The sequence below is a fragment of the Benincasa hispida genome, chromosome 10 (genome assembly GCF_027475165.1).
Source record: "Benincasa hispida cultivar pf3 chromosome 10, pf3_genome.v1.1, whole genome shotgun sequence".
Taxonomy (NCBI): Eukaryota; Viridiplantae; Streptophyta; class Magnoliopsida; order Cucurbitales; family Cucurbitaceae; genus Benincasa; species Benincasa hispida.
In genome coordinates, this window is record NC_143487.1 from 25,873,749 (window position 1) to 25,895,807 (window position 22,059).

At 33.7% G+C, this 22,059-nt stretch overlaps 3 pseudogenes; all 3 read right to left on the reverse strand.

The window, feature by feature from the left end:
• Positions 1-1,498: 1,498 nt before the first annotated feature.
• On the reverse strand, positions 1,499-2,157 carry LOC150033221 (uncharacterized; annotated as a pseudogene).
• A 24-nt stretch (positions 2,158-2,181) lies between these two features.
• Positions 2,182-2,766, reverse strand: LOC150033222 (uncharacterized; annotated as a pseudogene).
• A 168-nt stretch (positions 2,767-2,934) lies between these two features.
• Positions 2,935-5,998, reverse strand: LOC150033223 (L10-interacting MYB domain-containing protein-like; annotated as a pseudogene).
• Positions 5,999-22,059: the final 16,061 nt, after the last annotated feature.

Sequence of the window (22,059 nt, forward strand, 5' to 3'; positions counted from 1 at the left end):
TACAAAATTGTTATTTGATTTAGATTGAAATTACAGAATACAGTTTTAATATTCAACATTAAAGACATATTATTTAGATGTAATTTTGAAGTCATTAGAACCAATTTTGTTGTGTTCAACGTCACTATAGAATTTGTCTTTAATCATTTTAAATTTATTTGATATTTAGTTTTACCTTTTTAAAACAATTTTTGTATTATCTATTATGAATGAAAAACCAAAACATATAGCACTAGAGAGCTCAACAACACGAGGTTAATGAGCCAAGTCTAAACAAAAGACGAGCTAGGACTCACCCATCAAAATTGGCCAAAGACCCTACATGGTGCAACCTAGTTGGTAAGCCATATATAAGTAATTTGAGGGTGGTGTGATCATTTAAAGCAAAAATAGTGCAACCATTTTTATTAGTACAATTGACAGTAAGGGATTGAAACCTAGATCTCGCAGTTTCTCGGATACTTGTATGACAATTGAGTTATGCTCGATTTAGTGTAACCATTTCATTTAATTTGTTTAATGGTCCAAGAATTATGGAGAGATTTTTGGTTAACTCATACTTTTTGTTACGAAATTAAATCTAATAATTAATGAAACTTACGAAATGAGATCTAATAAATAATGAAACATAAAACAAATCAAAACATATGTCTGAGCACAATACTATTTTCTAAGAATTTGAATGTGTATGGTTTGACGCCACATCATTGCATAATAGTTCTTTTTGTATTGTAGATTGGCTTCTGTTCTTCGTTACATAAGTTTATAATATGGTTGGTCTATCTTTCCGGTATCAACACAACCAAAATTAAATTTGAATGACTAAAAGACATATATGAGAATAATTAATCTAAACATGACAAAATTAATTTTGACCCTTCCCAACCTGCATGCACTTCAGAATTTATATAATAAGTCATATTGCTTCCACTCTTCCAAAAGTTTCTAAGAGTTAGTAGAACACATCTAGACATAGATTGTAACCTAGCTGCTCCAAAGCTAAGCTAGGGTGCATTTGGATTGTGTATGAAAAAAGTGTTTTTCAAGAATACAATTTTTTTAAACATTTTTTCTAAAATGTGTTTAAAATTTAAATACTTGCATGTTTGGTTAGAACATTTCATAAGTGTTTATATACATAATTTTGTTTGGTGTGTCATATGCCAACAATGTTTATACATAAGTCAAATTACGATGAAAAACTATTAAACACTATGGATTAATTTCATAAAAAATCACATATATTTTGATTTTTTTAAAAAAGATACATATTTTGAAATTAATTCCACGTTATCTTGAAATTATTGGTTTTTTTAGAAACTTGAAATTATTGAAGTTAAAACCAAACATTAAATTCATTTTTTTGTATTAATTTTTTTGGATACTTCAATTTTAGAAGCATAAATATCTTGAAATGTAAATACATAATCTTAAAAAAAAAAATTGATCTCCAACAGCAACACACAAATAATAATAAATTTTCCTAGACAATATGATATCAACTAGACATAAGAAGTTGTGCAATTTGATCACGTTCTTTATTCATCTCCATTTCACGAATTGAACCTCCATGTTCTTCGTTGGTGTCCTCATGATTTCTTTCATCATTTGAAGGTAGTAGTATCTCGTCATCGTCATAAGACTTGAACTCAAATTTTGTTTGAGTGAACTCTTATAAAGTTATGGAGAGCTATTGAAGCAACAACAATTTTTACTTGTTTGTTGAATGAAAAACTATGCATTTGTCGAACCATTCTCCATCTATTCTTCGAAACACCAAATGTTCTCTCAATTATGCATCTTAACAAGGAATGTCTATGATTAAAACTTCCTTCATACCTCTTGGTTGGCTTCCACGTCGAAAATCAGCAAGATGGTATCTCTCACCTCTATAAGGACCTAAATATCATTTCATTTGTGGAGAATCTACAAGAAAATATCCTAAAATAATCAAATAAACACTTAACAATAAAAACATATATTTAAAAAATATTATAAATATTAATATATTTATTCTTGCATACTGACCTTTAGGTGGATGTGGAAATCCTAAATTTGGTCTTCTTAATGCCTCCACAAAAATTCGAGTATCATGAGCTGCACCTCCCATCCAGTCCAGATAAATGTAAAACACATGTTAAAATCACAAACTGCCATAATGTTTTGGGTGGTAATACTTTTTCAACCAATACACGGTATATGCTTTCCTTCAGGTGCTACAACCTATATATGAGTACCATTGATTGCCCCAATACAATCTTTGAAGTACGACCAATATCGAGTGTCCTTTTTAATTTTATCAGAAGTAGATTTGAATTATCAATCTGTTGACTTAATTATATCTATAGTCACACGACAAATAACATCTAACACTATGTTAAACCATCTTGATACAGTTTCACCTGAGTGCTGAAATCTCTCTTGAACCATTCTATTCGTGAAACTATGACCTAATGTAATAAAAAAAAATTGCAAGATCTTCCTCCAAGGACATACGTTTGGATTTACTAAAGTTATATTGTTGTTCAAGTACTACTAACTACTTCTTAAATATATGTTTTTTCATCCTAAATTGTTGGTGACATATCCTCATGACCATTCAATATCTCCATAACAAATTTGTAACCAGTATGAGAAGATGTCCTACAAGACTCTTTACAAACATGCATCACAAAATGATGCACTACAAACATCACATTCCACATTTACTAATTGATCGAATTCATATTCAATGTCACTTTTATCAGAAGAATCATAATTATCAATATTGTAACACCAGATGTCATGTGAAAAGCATAAAGAAATTAAAAGAAGAAATTAAAAACAAATTTTGATGATAAAACATTCATAACAAAGGTAACATTCAAGTACATTAATTATCTAAACAATTCAAAGTCACAATATCTAAAACAAACATTTTCTGAGTATCTAGGGTCAAACTTTATTTTGCTTAAGTCATGCAACTTGAAGCTCATGCTCTTGTAGTACTATAAACATTTCCTTATTTTCTCTTTTTGTAAAGATGTTTGCAGCTTTCATGAAGAGCTCATTATCTTTCACAATTCTAGGTATGTCTCGTAAAGCATTCATCACTTCAAGAATGCTACAACCTGGTAGATCTCTTCTCCCATTATCGATTATTCATACACACATTCCGATTGATTACAAAGTTTATTATCAACGTTACTTTTTATCCTATAATTTTTCTTTTTTTTTTTTCCCTTTCTCTTAAGTGTGGTCACTAGTAGTATATAATGAATATTCAGTATCATTAGTGTTATTAAGCTATGTATCTCCAAATATATCATCATTATCACCTACATATCTAGATGAATTGCCCTCAATAGTCTCAGATAAAAATCCTTGAGAGGGTGCCCATGGTCCATCTCCTATAACCGCTATATCTTTAAAAAGAATATCCAATTGGTCTGCATTTTGTAACCCCTTTGCTCGAAATTTTGCTACCTCGGGCTTAACCTACATGAGATTAATTAATGAAGTATTTAATTATAATTTTCTTTCCTAATAAATTAACTATACAAATAAATGATATACCTTTAGTTTATCTTCCCACCACTCATTTGTTGCATCAATAGTTTATCTTAAAGGATCCCATCCCAAGCTTGTCTTGTTTCCAACCAAGTCTTGAAGGAACACATTTTACAGAGATCCTTGAGCGGAAGCGGATCGTCCAAATTCCATTTTGATTGAAAAACTAAATTTACAGTAAACATACAAGATATACATTCAAAAACAAATTATAACATGCTTTTTACAAAGAAAAAAAGGTTCAAGAGAACAAAACTTGAACGGTCATGAACCGTTCATGAACCTCTAACACAACAAAAGGAGAAATAGAGAACTTCTAACACAACAAATTATAACATCCCAAGCTTTCTTCGTGTATATCCCTCGAACGGTCATGAACCTCTAACACAACAAAACTTGAAGACCCTCTTCAAGAACTTCTCGAACCAAAAGGAGACACTACCACAGTGAGCCTTTGGTATTCTCAGGGTAAGAAACCCAAGAGTAGTGGACTCTGACTATTTTGGTTTGGAGGGTTTGTTTGAGTTTGGAGGAGGAAGAAGATTGAAGAATAGAACGTTTCTGCAAATTTCTATCGTCTAGACAATCTTCAATCGTGTAGTGTTCTTCGTTAGTCTTGTGTGTCGCGTAGATCTTGTAAGGAAGAAATAGAGACTAATTTCTTTTATTCCTTTTTTCATAGAACCAATTAACCACCCACTAAAGTGGTTGGAGAGAAAATAAGAATTTATTATTAAAAATAATAAAAAAATATAAATAAATATGATAACTAACTTATCATATCATATTTATATTAAATTATATGTTATATCAAATATAACGCATAACCTATAGTTTTAATATTGTATCATATACAATATAAACTATAGTTTCTTTTCTCTATTTGATGATATTTAATATAAATCATATTTATATTAAATTTAACAACTATGAATCACATTCATAGAAAATATATTTGAATCTCATTCAAATATTTATTTTCTCCAAATAAACTATAATGTATCAAATACATTATAACAATTATATCATATATAATTGAATCAATTTGATTATATCATATATAATTAAATTTTCTCTTATTAATTTGAACAATTCAAATTAACCCAAAAACTGATTTTCAACTAAATCCTTTTGAGCTACCAAGGAGATCTTATGAACCTGTAGCTTGAAGGTACAATGGTACATGAATAATTAATTAAACTCTTTAATTACATTATCCACCATCCGTTAACTGTCGGGCACTCCATTAAAGACCGACAGCTGCACTCTTCGCACTACAAATATATTTCTGTGTCCATTGGATATAACCAATCAATAGTACGATTACCTTTCACAGATTGCTCATAAGTACAACTAGGCCAAGTTACTATTTTGCCTCTATAGTTATATATACTTAAGTACCACTGACCCCTCTAATGAACAATAGATCATAGTCTTACTATGACTAAACCCCTCTCGAACTAGGAGAAATGTGGTGCCACATTGTTCAAGATCCGGAATCAGCCCCTAAGGGAGCAATTTATCTACTTACCCTTGCTTCGGGGAGTGAATTCCATCTTGTGTAGCTGTGTTCCCAGCTCCCCAATCAGATAAATTCCCAAAATGATAGGCTTGTTGAGTCGGCAATCTGGCCATTCTCACCTATACAAATCAAAGGACCGCGTTCATAGGCAGGAGTTCACAACTCACTCAGGATTCAAGTCATATTACCTGTGGTCATCCTGGTGAAATGAAAGTCTCTATTAAGAACGATGTTATATAATAAGATTAAACATTTGTGGTTCGATCTTATACAAACTCCTTTATATGGAATATCCCTGCTCGCATCTCTAATACATGAATGATCAGGATCAGATCATTTGTAAAACTTTACAACAATTGTAACACCTACAATGCGGGCCATACTTGTAGTGTCACCAGGATAAGGTACCCAACCTTATCCATATACTACAGACCATTTAGGTTATCACTTAAACATGATCCACCTGTATGTCTCCACATACATGTTTAAGTTACAACGATAATCTTGGATGTTAGTTTATTGGTTTATGGTTAATGCAACTAAAATATCATATATTTTGTAGATAGAGTGAATAAAATATCATATATTATTAATCACATAAAAGTTTATTCATACAATGTTTACAAACTATAAGACCCTACGAGATTTAGGGCATCAACCCCAATAAGTCTGACCATATCTGCTAGTCCTTCTTTAATGCATCCCATTTATTTTTCACTTGTCTTTGATCATATTTTCTACCGGTTTTCTCTCTAAATATTCTAATAACATTTTCCATCCATCTCTACTTAAGTATCCATTTGGCCTATTCCCTTTCAAAGTTTTAGCAACACAAACATGGATAAATGCATTAGTTGTAGTATCATCTCAAATTGCCTTCATTTTCTTTTCTTTTTCATCTCTATTTGTAACTATATTCACGGACATCTCTCGCAAATAGAAATTAATCAATATTAGAAACTCTAGTACAAAAACAAGTTTACTCTACATCTTTAATTTAAAAGTTTATGTGAACTAACAATTCAACTTTATAATTCTTCTTCCTTCTTTCTTCTGAATTACAATTTCTCCTCTTCTTCACCATCTAAAAATGTTCGAAGATTCAAAAACAAAACCCCCTAAAAAATATGCAACAATGGACAAGGAATCGATACGATGCACAATTTAACGTTAATCTACAACAATAAAGAAATCCAGGAAATCAATTTCTACAGAATAACTGCGACCCATTTAAAAAAAAAAACAGACAAATTCATAAAAGGAAAGTTATAGAATGATACAACTAAAATAATTCATTACCTAATGAATCAAATTCCTAGGGAAAAAATTTGAAGGATTTTAATGTGATCGAAATGGGAAAAAATAAATTTTGGATTTAATCCAAAAGGGATAAAATCTCAAAAGATTTACAAATTTGGTAGGAAATGGGCAACTTTTTGTTGCCCTGAACAAAAGAGAGAATAATTCTTCTAAATCTAGAAATAGGCAAACAAAAATGGACCTGTAACGACTCGTCCCCCTAGAAATCAAGCTAAGTCGTTACTAAACACATGCATGCATGGAGCTTAAAACGACATCCTTTTTATAGTAAAATAAATGCTAAATAAATAAAGTATCTTAAAAGGTTTTCATTAAATCCAAATAATAAATTCAAATGATAGGGTACCCAAAAGTCATATCGGAAATAAATAAATCTGAAAACAAATCTCAATAGTAAGTTATGAATACCAAAACTAAAAGCGAATAAAAAAACATAAAGGAAATCTTAAAACATGAGCGGAAGCTTAAAACTGGTCCCCAGTGGCTCGATCATGGATTCCGCTTGTCATTCGCTGACGCATCCCTGCTCTTACCTAAAACATCAACATGAGAAAGGATGAGTATAAAATATTCAGTAAATAACCTCACTATTGGGGTCAGGCTAGACATCTATGTCCTCTAGATGCCTACCTCTGGTGGAACGTAAGCACTCTTCTAGTCCTCATGGGACACATACATACATGAATAACTGAATTTCATCCTATTGTAGTTAAGTATACCCACTACCTCTAGTAAGTCCCGTAGGACCTATAACCTTTGGTGAATCCCGAAGGAGACACCACCTCTAGTGAATCCCAAAGGAAACATAACCTCTAGTGAATCCCGAAGGAAAGCACCACCTCTAGTGAATCCCAAAGTAAACACAACCTCTGGTGGATCCCGAAGAAAACCACCATCTCTAGTGAATCCCGAAGGACACACAACCTCTGGTGAATCCCAAAGGAAAGCACCACCTCTAGTGAATCCTGAAGAAAACACAACCTCTGGTGGATCCCGAAGAAAACCACCACCTCTAGTGAATCCTGAAGGACACACAACCTCTGGTGGATCCCAAAGGAAAGCACCACCTCTAGTGAATCCCGAAGGACACACAACCTCTGGTGAATCCCAAAGGAAAGCACCACCTCTAGTGAATCCTGAAGGATACACAACCTCTTGTGGCCATCTAACTAATCAGTGAAGACACTATCACGATCCCAACATCACAAGTATCATAACGTGGTTCTATAACATACATATACATCTTATCATCATGGTTCTACAACATACATATACATCTTATCATCATGGTTCTACAACATACATATACATCTCGTCATCCTAGTCCCATAACATATATATACATCTCATCATCATGGTTCTATAACATACATATAGATTTCGTCATCATAGCTCTATAACATACATATACATCTCATCATCCTCAGATTCATCAGGATCTCCAAGATTAATAATATACTCAAATCATGCTAGCATTCAAACATCTCTATGCGCATCTAGTCTTTTAAATCCTCATGTCAACAAGGCATACATAAATATCAAACCATCAATATATCCTCAATAAATCATAATTATCAATACCTAGCTCTAGTCCTTTCAAACCTCAGTCAATGAAGGCATACATAAATATCATGCTAACTAATGATCCTCAATAAATCATAATTATCATTGACTGGCACTAGGACAGTTTCAGTAGTAAGATTACTTACCTCAAATTTGGTCACAAATTAATCCAAATAATTAACCTTCTTACAACTCTTGGAAGACTTTGAATCCACCCTATAACATAAATTATGAATATTAATTTAGTACCCTTGGTCCAAAAATAATAAATCCAAAATTTTAAACTCATCTTTGGGGTCTAAATCCAATTAATCAAATTAAACCAAATGTCCCCAAATTTAACTTACCAAAGTCGTGGCTTGGCCCCAAAAAAAATTCCAAAACTCAATTCAAATGGCCAACCTGAACATAATTTGAATACAAAATTAATAACTTAATTTTTCATAAGTACTCTTAACCCAAAAGACAACCAACCCAACTAACCCAAAACTTTACCAAACTTTAACAGTTTCTGTCGAAAATTGGTCTCTTCCTCGATGAGAAACGTCCCAAAATCTTCCAAATCTTGCTTCTGAAAGTGCAACCATATTGAATTTAACCAAAATGATTTCAAAACAAAATGACACCCAAAAATTCAAGGAAAACAACTAAAACTAAAATCTTACCCAAAATCTAAAAAAGATTCCAATGAGAACCAAGGCAGAGACGGCCAACTTCCGTATCTAGAAGAGGGGTGGCGATGGCATAAGCGGCGCGGTAGCTAGGGGCTGGATGGTGAACTGACAGACGGTGGCACCAGGCAGCAAACAGTCTAGATCTGAAGGTGAAATGTCGATAGACACCGACGTGAACAAACCCCCCTACGCGGACAACAGACAACCGAGATGAGCACGGACGATCTACTGAGATATAGAGTGATCGACGGTGAGCGATGGTCGAACCTGTGGGTTGACGATGAAGGTGCAACAGGTCTTAGGCTGGAAGTCATGACGTCACTCAGCTCGTTTGCGCGTGTAGGTCGGCACGATTTCAACGGCGACTGGATGTGAGTGGGATAAGCAGTCGATGGCACCAAACTCTAGGGCTGGGAAGTGCGGAAAGAAGAGACAGAGACGTGGTGGAGAAGTGTTGGGTTTTATGTCCTAAAAACTCGTAGTTTGTAAAATAATAATAAACATTTTCTATAATCAATATACTTGTTATTGATTTCATAAATTGTACGAAAGTCTAAATCTAATAAACTAAGATCCATGATTATTGTATGAGTACTTGAACTTTATGTGGAGACATAAGAGTGGATCAGGTTCGAGTAAATAATCAAAATGATCTAAGATCAGGACCAAGAAATAAATCACTCTTACTTTATAACGTTGTTTACTGTTTAAGACTGACTACTTCACGTAGATGACCTAGATAACTCGATCTTAATCCTAAGCTAACTATGGACTCCTATTTATTTGGGATTGCCCTTAGATTTTCATAGGTGAGGGTTGGCTCAACATTGTCGGCTCAACATTGTCGGCTCAATAAGACTCCCATTTCAGGGGTAAGACCAGATAGATAGCTGGGGACATAGGGTGCAAGACGGAGTTTACGCCTACCTGATTTAGGGATAGGAGAAAGGTTGTTCTCTCAAGTACTAAATCCAGGTCTTGAACAAGGGGCCCCACCCTCTCATTGGACCGAGAGTTTGGTTTAGTGATTGCATCACAAACTAGTTGTTCATTAGAGGATCAGTAGGGACTTGAGGAATAAGATGTAATCTCGAGGGTAAATAAGATATTTAACCCAACTATTATTACGAACAACCTGTGAAGGGTCAATTTGCTGATTATGGTTAAATCATGTGGACATAATCTATCTATAGTGAGGGGAGTGCAACTATGGGCTTTAGTGGAGTGACCCATTAGTTAATGAATGAGGATTAATTTGGTCTAATGAGTTGAGTCAATTAATCTCGGATCGTTGGAGCCCATGATCTGTAGGTCCGCAAAGTCCCCCTACTAGCTCGTAACGGACTATCTCTAGAATAGCGTGATAAGTTAATTTGAATCGTTCAAATTAGAATTAAGGGAATTAGTAATTATATGAGATATAACTACATGTTTAATTTTAGAATTAAATGAAACAGGAAGAATTTTTATATTTAAATATGATTTAAATATATAAAGATGGATATGTGTTAAAATTAATTTAATATTTGAAATTAAATTAATTAAGTTTTATTTAATAATTAATTTATGAAATTAATTAAATTTTCATTTTAAAAATCAAAATAGATTTATAAAATCATTTTTTATTTTATGATAAATTTGAAAAGTGAAAATAAAAAACACAAAAATGGAAAAAGCTGTTTTTCCATTATCCATTTCCTTAGTTGCTCACACATGAAGCATTTTATTTGCCTTGTCTTCTCCAAGCATGTGCTGCAACTCATGTAACTCTTTTCTTTGCATGTTGATATGCAATATAGTGAAGAGATTGGAGTGAAAATCGGGTATGCAATCTATAGAGAATTTGAGAGAAAATTCGGTTTGAAGGAAGAGTTCTTCAACAAAATTATTGTAGTGAGCATTTCTCCTTCATCCCTTGATTCAAGCTTGTTTTGAGTTCCATAACTCAATCTAGAGCACTAAGAGAATAGTGGGGAAGATCTTGAGGTGGTCTGCAATAAGATTTGGAGAAGATAGCAGCTGGAGAAGGAGCTTTGAAGAAGAGGTATGTCTTGAAACTTACTTGTTTTCTGCTAGAGCATGCTTTATACTTTTCCAAAATTAGTGAATTTGAATGCTTAGATGATCCTTGTGCTTCGACTGTTGCTGATACAATCCTACAATTGGTATCAGAGCATCATATAAGCATTTAATTTGGTTTAATTTTGGTTTGGTGGGTGTTTTATATGAGAAATATGAAACTGATGCGCTGATATGATTTTCTGAGATTTGGCATTTTAATTCTCTTTAATTTCTCATTTGAATTTGTAATTGGCTCTTGTTTGATGAGCTTTTATGTATTAGCAAGAGCCTATAATTTATTTGGAGTCATTAGAGTCAAAATTAAGATGTAATTGAAGAAACAAGTGAAGGAGGCCGAGCTGTTGTTCCAGTTTTTCAGCTTCTGCTCAAAATCGTTGTTAAGGTTCAGTTGCTAAGCGATCGTCTAACTCCAGATGCTACACGATGTGAAGAAAAGCTAGACAATTGTGTAGCAATGGCGCTGGTCGTTGTGATGGTGAACGCTAAATGATCCTCTCCTACAGGAGTTAACGATGCATTTAATTGCTATACGATAGCATTAAGCAATCGTTTAGCTTTGGCGTGGGACTAAACGATACATTGAATTTACTATACAATGGTACTACACGATCGTTTAGCTACGATGTGTGCTAAGCGATGCAATGAAGTGCTACACGATAGCACTGAGCGGTCGTTTAGATGCGGAGCTAAGCGACGCGATGATGTTCTATACGATGGAGCTAAGCAATCGTTTAGCTATGGCGTATACTAAACGATGACATGAAGCGCTAAACGATGGTGTTAAGCGATCGTTTAGTTCTATACGATAGAGCTAAGCGATAACTAAGCGATGGAGTTGAACGATCATGTAGTTCTATATGATAGAGCTAAACGATCATTTAGCTTTGACAGACACTAAGCAATTGTCTAGTTTTATGCAATAAAGCTAAACAATCGTTTAGTTGAGGCAAACATTAAGCGATCATGTAGCTCTTTCACAACACAAGGCGATGGAGCTAGACGATAGCCTTCAGTGCTACACGATCAACCTTTGAAATACTTTGATGTTGGACCGAGAGCAGCCAGTTCGACCGGTTTTCTCAAAGTCCAATCCGGATCAAACTTTGATGGTCTGGCTCAGATTCATCCATTCAGGTTCAAAACGCTTGGATTCAGTTTAGAGCGATTCGAGCGGTTTAAAGGCGGTTTTGAAGCTGATTGTTATAGTTAGGCTTCTATTTGCTTTTTTTTTTTTTGCCAAAACTAAAGCCAAATCAGTCTGTGTTTAATTATTTATGCATTTGATATATGTTATAATTAAATAAATCTTGTATGTACATATAGTATGGTATTTAGATTTAATCCCACCATAGGAAGCATGTTACATGCTTTGAAAGTATGTTATAATTGTTATAATATATAGTATGCATGTTAGGGTTTCTTGTATTTAATATAAATGTTATATTAAATGTTTGAATGCCTCATGTATGTTATGGATGATTAGCATGTCTAAATTTTTATAAGTTGTTATAAAATTGGGTTAGACATTTAAAATCCATAATCAACAGCTGTATGCTCACGTAGGTTGACCACCTGTTTGAATTGTTAAAACTTGTAAAACCTAGGTTACAAACTCAACCAGTATATAATCTTGTCTAAGACTGGAGGTACTTAAGTTGACGGTTTACGGAACACCTCTTACTTGGGGATTATGGCTGAATTATTGAGCGTTGGTAACCCATTTTATAAGCATACGTGAGTGATGTAAGGTAATAAAATAGTTTATCACCTAGACATCATAGGCTAAAATCCAATTATAAGAGTTATACTTGGATAAACCACATAGACTTAGGGTTATTTTATTAGCCGAAATAAACCTAAGTATAAATCTACCCAAAATAGAACATTTCAGTGGCAATTTAATAACTTCTATATGATAGAGTTATTAGAAAACTTCAGTGGGAGATTAATAACATATAAGATACGTTATTTATAGCTCTCACGTCTCTAAGAGTTCACAATCCAGATTTAAGTGGTACTTCGTGTCACCCTGGAAGTGACCTCCCTACGGAAAGTATTTTTTTTAGCTTAAATCTAGATTTTGGTGAATAAGAGGAAGTTGTTCAAACATAAGTCTATTATACGATCAATAGATTTCAACTGCCACGTCTCCACATAGTTTACACCGTGAGATTCATATGATGCTTCGTGTCACCCTGGAAGTGGCCTCCCTACGGAGAGTGTTTTGTATGAGTCAATATCAAAGTAAACGGAGGAAGTAGTTCATAGTAAGTGGGTGAAGGATATGTGTCAATATATCCTACGGTCTCCTCTATTAGTCTGAACCGTGAGATTTCTATGTTGCGCCTTCTCATTAGCTTTAAGTGGCCCTTTGCTAGTCATTTAGAGACGGCTATCCCCATGGAGGGTTGTAATATAGGATTTGGAACAACCCAGACTTCAGTAAAATGAATAGGGTCTTATAGTTCTGTCTTGGATGTTGTCTTCTATTTCAGAGGCAAGTTCATACCGTTCTATAAGATTTGAAAATCGCGGGTCACACTTACAAGAATTACTAAGTTGTTAATAAAGTTCTTGACCGAAAACGATAACTAAACGACTATAAGAATAAGAGTTATTCTAGGGATAGTGTATAGTCAAAATTGCTTGTTTTAGTGAAGGAGTATCTGACTACCCCACAGTAGCACATATTCTGACTTACTAAAGTATCGTTGAAAATAAATAATGATTATGGGTACATTATTACTTTTTTGCTAAAATTTGATCTTAGATTTAGTTACAATTTTTCTAATTAGAATTTGTTTGAATTTTATCAGCATATCGAATTCTTCTAAAATACTCACTTCTGATGTACATAACAGTAAAATTAAATCGACAAACAAATTACTAGCGATTGATTATGCCAAAAGAGTTTTAATAGAGGATCGTCCTCTATCTCCCAACTCATCTGAAATTATGAATTATGTAGATGAGAATGCTGAATTCGAACAACAAGATAAATATGATTTACTCGTTATCGAAGCATGTTTAGTGGAAAACGATAAAATCTAGATAATTGATTCAGGTGCCGCTAATCATGTATGTACTATCTCACAGGAAACAAATTCCTGGAGACAGTTGACAGAAGGTGAAACAATCTTTAAGGTAGGGACCGGGGAGATTGTTTCAACCAAAGCAGTAGAAGATATGAAGTTATTTATAGGAGATAAGTACATTTATTTGAAAAATGTATATTATATTCCTTCTATGAAAAGGAATCTAATTTTTGTCTCTTGTTTGATAGAACAAAATTATAAAGTTTATTTCTAAAATGGTGAAGTGTTCATCAAAATAGGAAATAAACAGATTTGCTTTGCAAAATTGGAAAATAACTTGTACATATTAAAACCACTTGAGGTTAAAGCTGTGTTAAACATAGAGATGATTATTCATCAATTTTATAGATGATTATTCCAGGTATGGGCATGTTTACCTAATACGCTAAAAGTATGAAACTTTTGAAAAGTTTAAAGAGTATAAAGCTGAGGTTGAAGACCAATTAGGTAAAAAGATTAAAACACTTCGATCGGATCGAAGTGGTGAGTATATGGACATAAAATTCCAGAACTATTTGATAGAACATGCAATTCAGTCTCAACTCACAGCCCCTAGCACACCTCAACAGAACGGTATCGTAGAGAGGAGAAACAGAACCCTGTTGGACATGGTTCATTCCATGATGAGTTACACTCAGTTATCAAATTCTTTTTGGGGACACGCAGTTGAGACTACAGTGTATATTTTGAACATAGTTCTCTCAAAAAGTGTTTCTGAAACACCTTACAAGCTCTGGATGGGACGTAAAGGAAATTTACGCCACCTCAGGATTTGGGGTTGTCCAGCACATATGTTGGTACAAAATCCTAAAAAGCTGGAACACCGTTCAAAAGTATGCCTATTTGTAGGCTACCCAAAAGAAACAAAAAGTGGTTTCTTTTATGATCCTCAGGAAGATAAAGTGCTTGTATCGACAAATGCAACCTTCCTGAAAGAAGATTATATAAAGAACCATCAACCTCGCAGTAAGCTAGTAATAAAAGAAATGTCCAGAGAAACAACAAATGCATCAACAAGGGTTGTTGATAGAGCAGTCTGTTAACAAGAGTTATTGATGAAACTGATACTTCACATCCTTCTCAAGAGTTAAGAATACCTCGTCATAGTGGGAGGGTTGTGCAACATCCTAACCGGTACATGGGTTTAACTGAAACTCAAGTCATCATAGCAGATGATGGTTTAGAGGATCCATTGTCTTTTAATCAAGCAATGAACGATGTGGAAAAAGACCAATGGATTAAAGCCATGGACCTTGAAATGGAATCTATGTATTTCAATTCTGTCTAGGATCTTGTAGATCAACCTGAAGGGGTAAAACCCATCGGTTTCAAATGGATCTACAAGAGAAAATGAGACCAAGCTGGTAAGATACAGACCTATAAAGCTAGACTTGTGGCAAAAGATTTACCCAAAGAGAGGGGGTAGATTTTGAAGAAACCTTCTCTCCAGTTGCCATGATAAAGTCTATTAGAAAACTTTTGTCCATAGCCACATTTTATGATTATGAAATATGGAAAATGGATGTCAAAGCTTTTCTGAATGGCTATCTTGAAGAGAGTATCTATATGTCTCAACAAGAAGGGTTCATACAGTAGGGTCAAGAGCAAAAGGTTTGCAAGCTTAATAAATCCATTTATGGATTAAAACAAGCTTCTAGATACTGGAATATGAGATTTGACACTGCAATTAAATCTTATGGCTTTGAACAAAATGTTGACGAACCGTGTGTATATAAGAAAATCGTCAACAAAACTGTCGCTTTTCTGGTTTTGTATGTTGATGATATTCTACTTATTGAGAATGAGGTAGAATATCTAGTTGACGTTAAGAGATGGCTAGCTTCGCAATTCCAAATGAAAGATTTGGGAGAAGCACAGTATGTTCTTGGAATCCAAATAGTTCGAAATTGTAAGAACCGAACATTGGCATTATCTCAAGCATCTTATATAGACAAGATGTTGTCTAGGTATAAAATGCAAAATTTCAAGAAAGGATTTTTACCTTTCAGGCATGGAATTCACCTGTCTAAGGAATAGAGTCCTAAGACACCTCAAGGGGTTGAAAAGATGAATCAAATTCCATATGCATCTACAGTTGGGAGTTTGATATATGCAATGTTGTGTACTCATCCCGATATATGCTATGCCATAGGAATTGTCAGTAGATTTCAGTCCAATCCTGGTCACGACCATTGGACTGCTGTTAAAAACATTCTCAAGTATCTTTGGAGAACGAGAGATTATATGCTCGTGTATGGTCCTAAGGATCTGATCCTTACTGGATACACTGACTCTGACGTTTAGATTGATATTGATTCGAGGAAATCAACTTTGGGGTTAGTATTCACTCTAAACGGAGGAGCAGTTGTGTGGAGAAGCATCACACAGAGTTGTATTGCAGACTCCACAATGGAAGCTGAGTATGTAGCTGCAAGCGAAGCAACAAAACAAGCAGTATGGCTCAGAAAATTCCTGATAGATCTGGAAGTAGTTCCTAACATGCACTTGCCTGTCACTCTCTATTGTGACAATAGTGGAGCAGTTGCAAATTCAAAGGAACCACGAAGCCATAAAAGGGGAAAGCATATCGAACGGAAGTACCATCTCATCAGGGAGATTGTACATAGAGGAGACGTTGTCGTCACTCAGATTGCTTCCCAAGACAACTTAGCTAATCCATTTACGAAGGCCTTCTCGGCTAAAGTGTTCGAGGGTCACATAGTAGGACTAGGTCTACGAGTTTTGTATCATTAGGGAAAGTGGGAGAATTTATGGGTATTGTAATGCCCTAATTTATTGTATTTGTACATTTTATTCTCTCCATGTAAACTCAACATTATATATATTTGTATATATTGATCCATTAGAGTTTTAGTCCAAGTGGAAGTATTGTTGGGTTTTATGTCCTAAAAACTCACAGTAAATAGTCAAAATGATCTATTATATGCGTAATTGAACTTTATATGGAGACATAAGAGTGGATCAGGTTTGAGTAAATAGTCAAAATGATCTATGGTACATGAATAAGTCTAAGTACCTTATTCTGGTAACACCATTGGATGCGGCCTACTCTGTAGTTGTTACAAAGAGTTGTAAAGTACTACATACAATGTGATCCTAATTCGTACATATTATGACATGAGGAGTGGGGGCGTCCTATGCAATGAGTTTGCATAAGATCAGGACCAAGAAATAGGTCACTCTTACTTCATCTCTTGATTCAAACTTGTTTTGAGTCCCACAACTCAATCTAGAGCACCAAGAGAATAGTGGGGAAGATCTTGAGGTGGTCTGCAATAAGATTAGAAGAAGATAGCAGCTGGAGAAGGAGCTTTGAAGAAGTTTTATAAGAGGTATGTCTTGAAACTCACTTGTTTTCTGCAAGAACATGCTTTATACTTTGCCAAAATTAGTGAATTTGAATGCTTAGATGATCTTTATGCTTCCGCTATTGCTGATACAATCCTGCAAGGAGAAGAAAAAAAAGAAAAATAAAAAGGAAAAATAAAAAATAAAAAATAAAATAAAAATAAAGATGAAAGAAGTTGAAGAAATGAAAATAATTCCATATGCATCAGCAGTTGGGAACCTGATGTACGTTATGTTCTGTACACATCTTGACATATGCTTTGCAATTGGAATTGTCAGCAGTTTCAATTCAACCCTAGACATAGTCATTGGACTACTGTTAAGAACATCCTCAAGTATCTTCAGAGAACGAGGGACTATATGCTCGTGTATGAGCCTAAGGATTTGATCCTTATAGGATACACTGATTCTAATTTTCAAATTGATGTAGTTCTAGGTAATCTACTTCAAAATCAATTTTCACTCATAATGGAGGAGCTATAGTGTGGAGAAGAATCAAATAGAGTCGTATCACTGACTCCATGATGGAAGCTGAATACGTAGCTGCATGTGAAGCAGCTAAATAAACAGTATGACTACACAAGTTCTTGACAGATTTGGAAGTAGTTCCAAATATGCATCTGATATCACTCTGTACTGTGATAACAGTGGAGTAGTTGCTAATTCAAAGGAACCAATAAGCCACAAACGCAAAAAATATATCAAGAGAAAGTACCATCTTATCAAGGAGATAGTACATCAAGGAGACGTGATAGTCACGCATATAGCCTCTGAGGATAATCCTGTTGATCCATTTACAAAGGACCTCTTGGCTAAGACGTTCGAGGGCCACCTGGTTGAACTAGGACTACGAGCTTCATAATCTAGGGAAAGTAGGAGAATGTCAAAGGTATATAGGTGCCCTAGCTTATTGTATTTTCTCTCTTAATCTCAACGTTGTGTACACTATATATTTATATATATTTGTAACTCACTAGAGTATTAGTCCAAGTGGGAGATTGTTGGGAATGTCCTAAAACTCGCAGTTCGTAAATATTGGAAACATATTCTAATTATCATAAAAATTATTATTGAGTTGTTCATTTAATAAAATGTTATCGATATTGCATCCTATTATAAAAAATCCAATAAACGAAATCCATGGAAGTATGAATACTTTTAACTTTATGTGGAGACATAAAAGTGGATGAAGTTTTAGTATATAGCTAAAATGGTCTATAAGTATATGGATGATATTGGGTACCTCGTCTTGGTGACACTATTGGATATGGCCCACTTTATATATGATACATGATCCCAAGGCAATTCATGTGAAGACATGGGGGCATCTTACACAAAGGATGTTTGCATAAGACTGGACCATGAAATAGTCACTTTTTCTTTATAACAACTGTTTACTGTTAAAAACTAACTATTTAAAATTTGATAACCTAGATAGCTCGATCTTAATCTAAGCTAACTATGAACTACGGTTTATTCAGGATTATCCTTTGATCTGCATAGGTGAGAGTAGTTCAACAACATTGCTCAATAAGCCTAATATTTTGGGGATAATACCAGATAGATAGTTGAGGACATAGTCTTGCAAGATGAAATTCAATTCTACCCAATATAAGGTTAGCAGATAGGTTGTTCCCTTAAGAACTGACTCCTAGTTTTGAACAAAGGGACCCCGCCCTTTCATCGCCGAGAGGGATATGGTTTATTAGTTGGACTATAAACTAATTGTTCAATAGAGGGTCAGTCGGAGCTTAAGAAGGAAGATGTATTTACAGGAGTAAAATGGTAATTTTGACCTAGCTATAAATACGAATGACTCGTGAAGGTTCGACTTATTGATTATGGTTAAAGTGGACAAAAATATATCTACGGTGAGAATAGTGCAACTACCGAGCTATAGTGGTGTGTCCCGATAGTTAACGAATATTGATTAATTCAGTCTAAAGAATTTAGACAATTAAATCTCAAATCATTGGAGCTCATGATCTGTATGTCCCTAAGGCTCCTCTACTAGCTCCTAAAATTATACCTTGGATTAGAGAATAGAGCAGATTTGAAATGTTCAAAATTGAAACTAGGGTTTTGAATTTGAAGTATTCAAATTCAATTTAGAGTTTGGTTAATTATATTTGAAATAATTAAACATTTAATTTATCAAAATTAAATGTAAATTGGAGAGTTTACAATATTTAAATATTGGTTTAAATATTTATTAACATGAATAGAATTCATATATGAATTAGGTGTTTAATTGACTTAATATTTGATATTAAATTATTATTTAATTAATTATATAAATAAATCATTTTCAGTTTTGTAAATTCAAAATTAAGATTTGAATTTTGTTTAAATTTAATTTTGATAGAAAATTAAATTAAATAAAATTGGATTTTGCAAAAAATTGGAAATTAAGTGGAGTTAGTGGAAAAATCCAAATATTGTTGGATTTTGCAAAAAATTGGAAATTAAGCTGACTAAAGTGTCAATCAACTGATTAAATACTCCCATTTTTCAGATTGGGAGATCTTGATCGAATTAGAATTTCAGAAATTTTGCACTTTCTCTCAAACCCTCTTCTCCCTTTCACCTAATTGAGTTCAATCTAGTGTTTCCACCACACAATCCAAGTTCTAGAATAGTAGAGAAGATCATTATGGTGGTTTACTGGTATTTTGAAGATCCAATTCGTGGAGAGGAGCTGGTATTGAAGAGTTTCATCAAAGGTGTAACATTCTGAAACCCTCCTCTATGAAAATGTTTTCATGCAGGCTTTTAAACTCAAATTAAATGTAATAAGAGTGCTTATTAATTATTATTTCTTCCGCTACATGTATGTTTACTCTATCAATTTCTGGGCTTGAACAATGTGGTGCTACATCCTCTCCTGGCCTGAGAGGGGCTTGATCATAGTTAGACTATGACTTATTGTTCATTAGAGGGATCAATGGTACTTAAGGAGTTAGATGTAACTACAGGGACAAAACAATAAGTTTGGCCCAGCTGTGCTTACGAGTAATTTGTGAAGGGTCATCACACCGTTGATTGGTTATATCTAATGGACACAGAATATATCTTTAGTATGAAGAGTGCAACTATTGGTCTTTAATGGAGTGACTGACAGTTAATGGATGTTGGCTAATTTAATTAAAGAGTTTAATTAATGATCCAAGTACCATTCGAGCTTCAATCTATAGATCCATAAGATCCCATCTGTAGCTTAACTGGGATTATTGAGAATCAAATTAATTTTGGATTAATTTGAATTGTTCAAATTAATAGAGAAAATTAATTATAAATGATATAACTAATATAATATATTTGATACACTATAATATAAAGTTTTATTTGAGAGAAAATAAATATTTGAATTTGATTAATAAATTAATTATATGAATGTTATTCATATAAAAACCATAGGTTAAATTTAATATGAATTTTATTCATATTAAATACTATAGGTTAAATAAGAGAATATTAAACTAAATTATATGTATATGGTTATACACATATAAATAATTATTATATATAAATATATTAATTAATTAATTTAATTAGTTTTTAGATTTGATTTTTAAACTAATTAAGGAGAGAGTTAACTCCCTCCCCCTTGTTTTCTCTCAATAATATATCGTGTAAGTGGCTGGTTAACAGAGATAATCTTCTTCCCCAAATATCACAAAGCGGTTGTGGAATTTTTTATCATTCTCTCTGCTCTTTTCGCAAGAAATCTCTCTACACAAAAATCTTCCCCTCATCTAAAACACTCCCCTGCAAAAATTAAAAGCAAAGCCCACTCCCCTTGCCCTCTTTCTGACCCTGTAGATAATACAGATGAATCTTTGTTGGGTGTGTCCATATGGTAGAGTTTCTATTTTTGGAGGATTCGATTTGTTGAATTCGTGTAGAGCTTAGGAGAGGATTCATGGAGAATTTATTGTCTTCAAGAGTATGTAGTCACCAAACCCTAATTCCTCTTTTATCATGTTAAAGCATGCTGGAAATATTTGTTAGATGCATATTTTTCTTCTCTGGATTATTTGTGTTCAGTGAAAATTGAATTTAGGACACGATTTTGCTTCTGTTTTACAAACCTTCAAGAAAAGCATAATCATGATTTTTAGCCCAATTTTAAAAAAATTTCTTGTCTCTCATGCATCTTTAATCATTGCTCTTGAGAAATTAAAGTCTTACTTACTTAGAATTATGTTACCTAGTTTGTATTTCTGTTGTCACCCCAAAAGGCAGACTTTTGACTTAGGAGCAACCCTACTTGTTTTAGAGCAAAACTAGACAAAGTGGATAAAAAGGGCCTAATGTGTAATAAAAAAATTAGTTGCTGAAAAAAATGAAAAAGATAAAATAGAGAAAAAATGATAAGGCAAATGCTAGCTTGCCTGCAAAAAAAAAAAAAATAATAAAATAAAAAAATAGTGTGTATGTTCATGGATAGAGGTGAAAAGAGCTACATCAACCGTGTCTAGTTAGGGCCCCGTGAGAAAATAGTGGATAGGTTCCCGACGGTTGAGTATGAAAGATAGCCCTCTAAGTAAAACAAATGCCTTCTATGTTTTGTGTGTGTGAGTTTAGGGACCCTTATATTAGTGTTGCCCTTTTTTGTTGTAAGTTTAGTATGTTCAAGGTAGATAACCGAGCCAGAGTAGGGAAAAAATAAATTGAGGACCTTATAAAACCTTTTCGAGTCGTGCAAGCTTAACTAATAAAACCCTTAGCTCACTCATGCATGAATAGATTTAGAATCATTCTTAAAAGAAATGTGCTTCATTGATTGGTTGTAATTGAATTTCATTATTGATTGCAAATTTAAACTTAATTGACTGTTGACATTAGAGTAACAACCTCTCCAACTTGAGCAAGCATGTTTTTG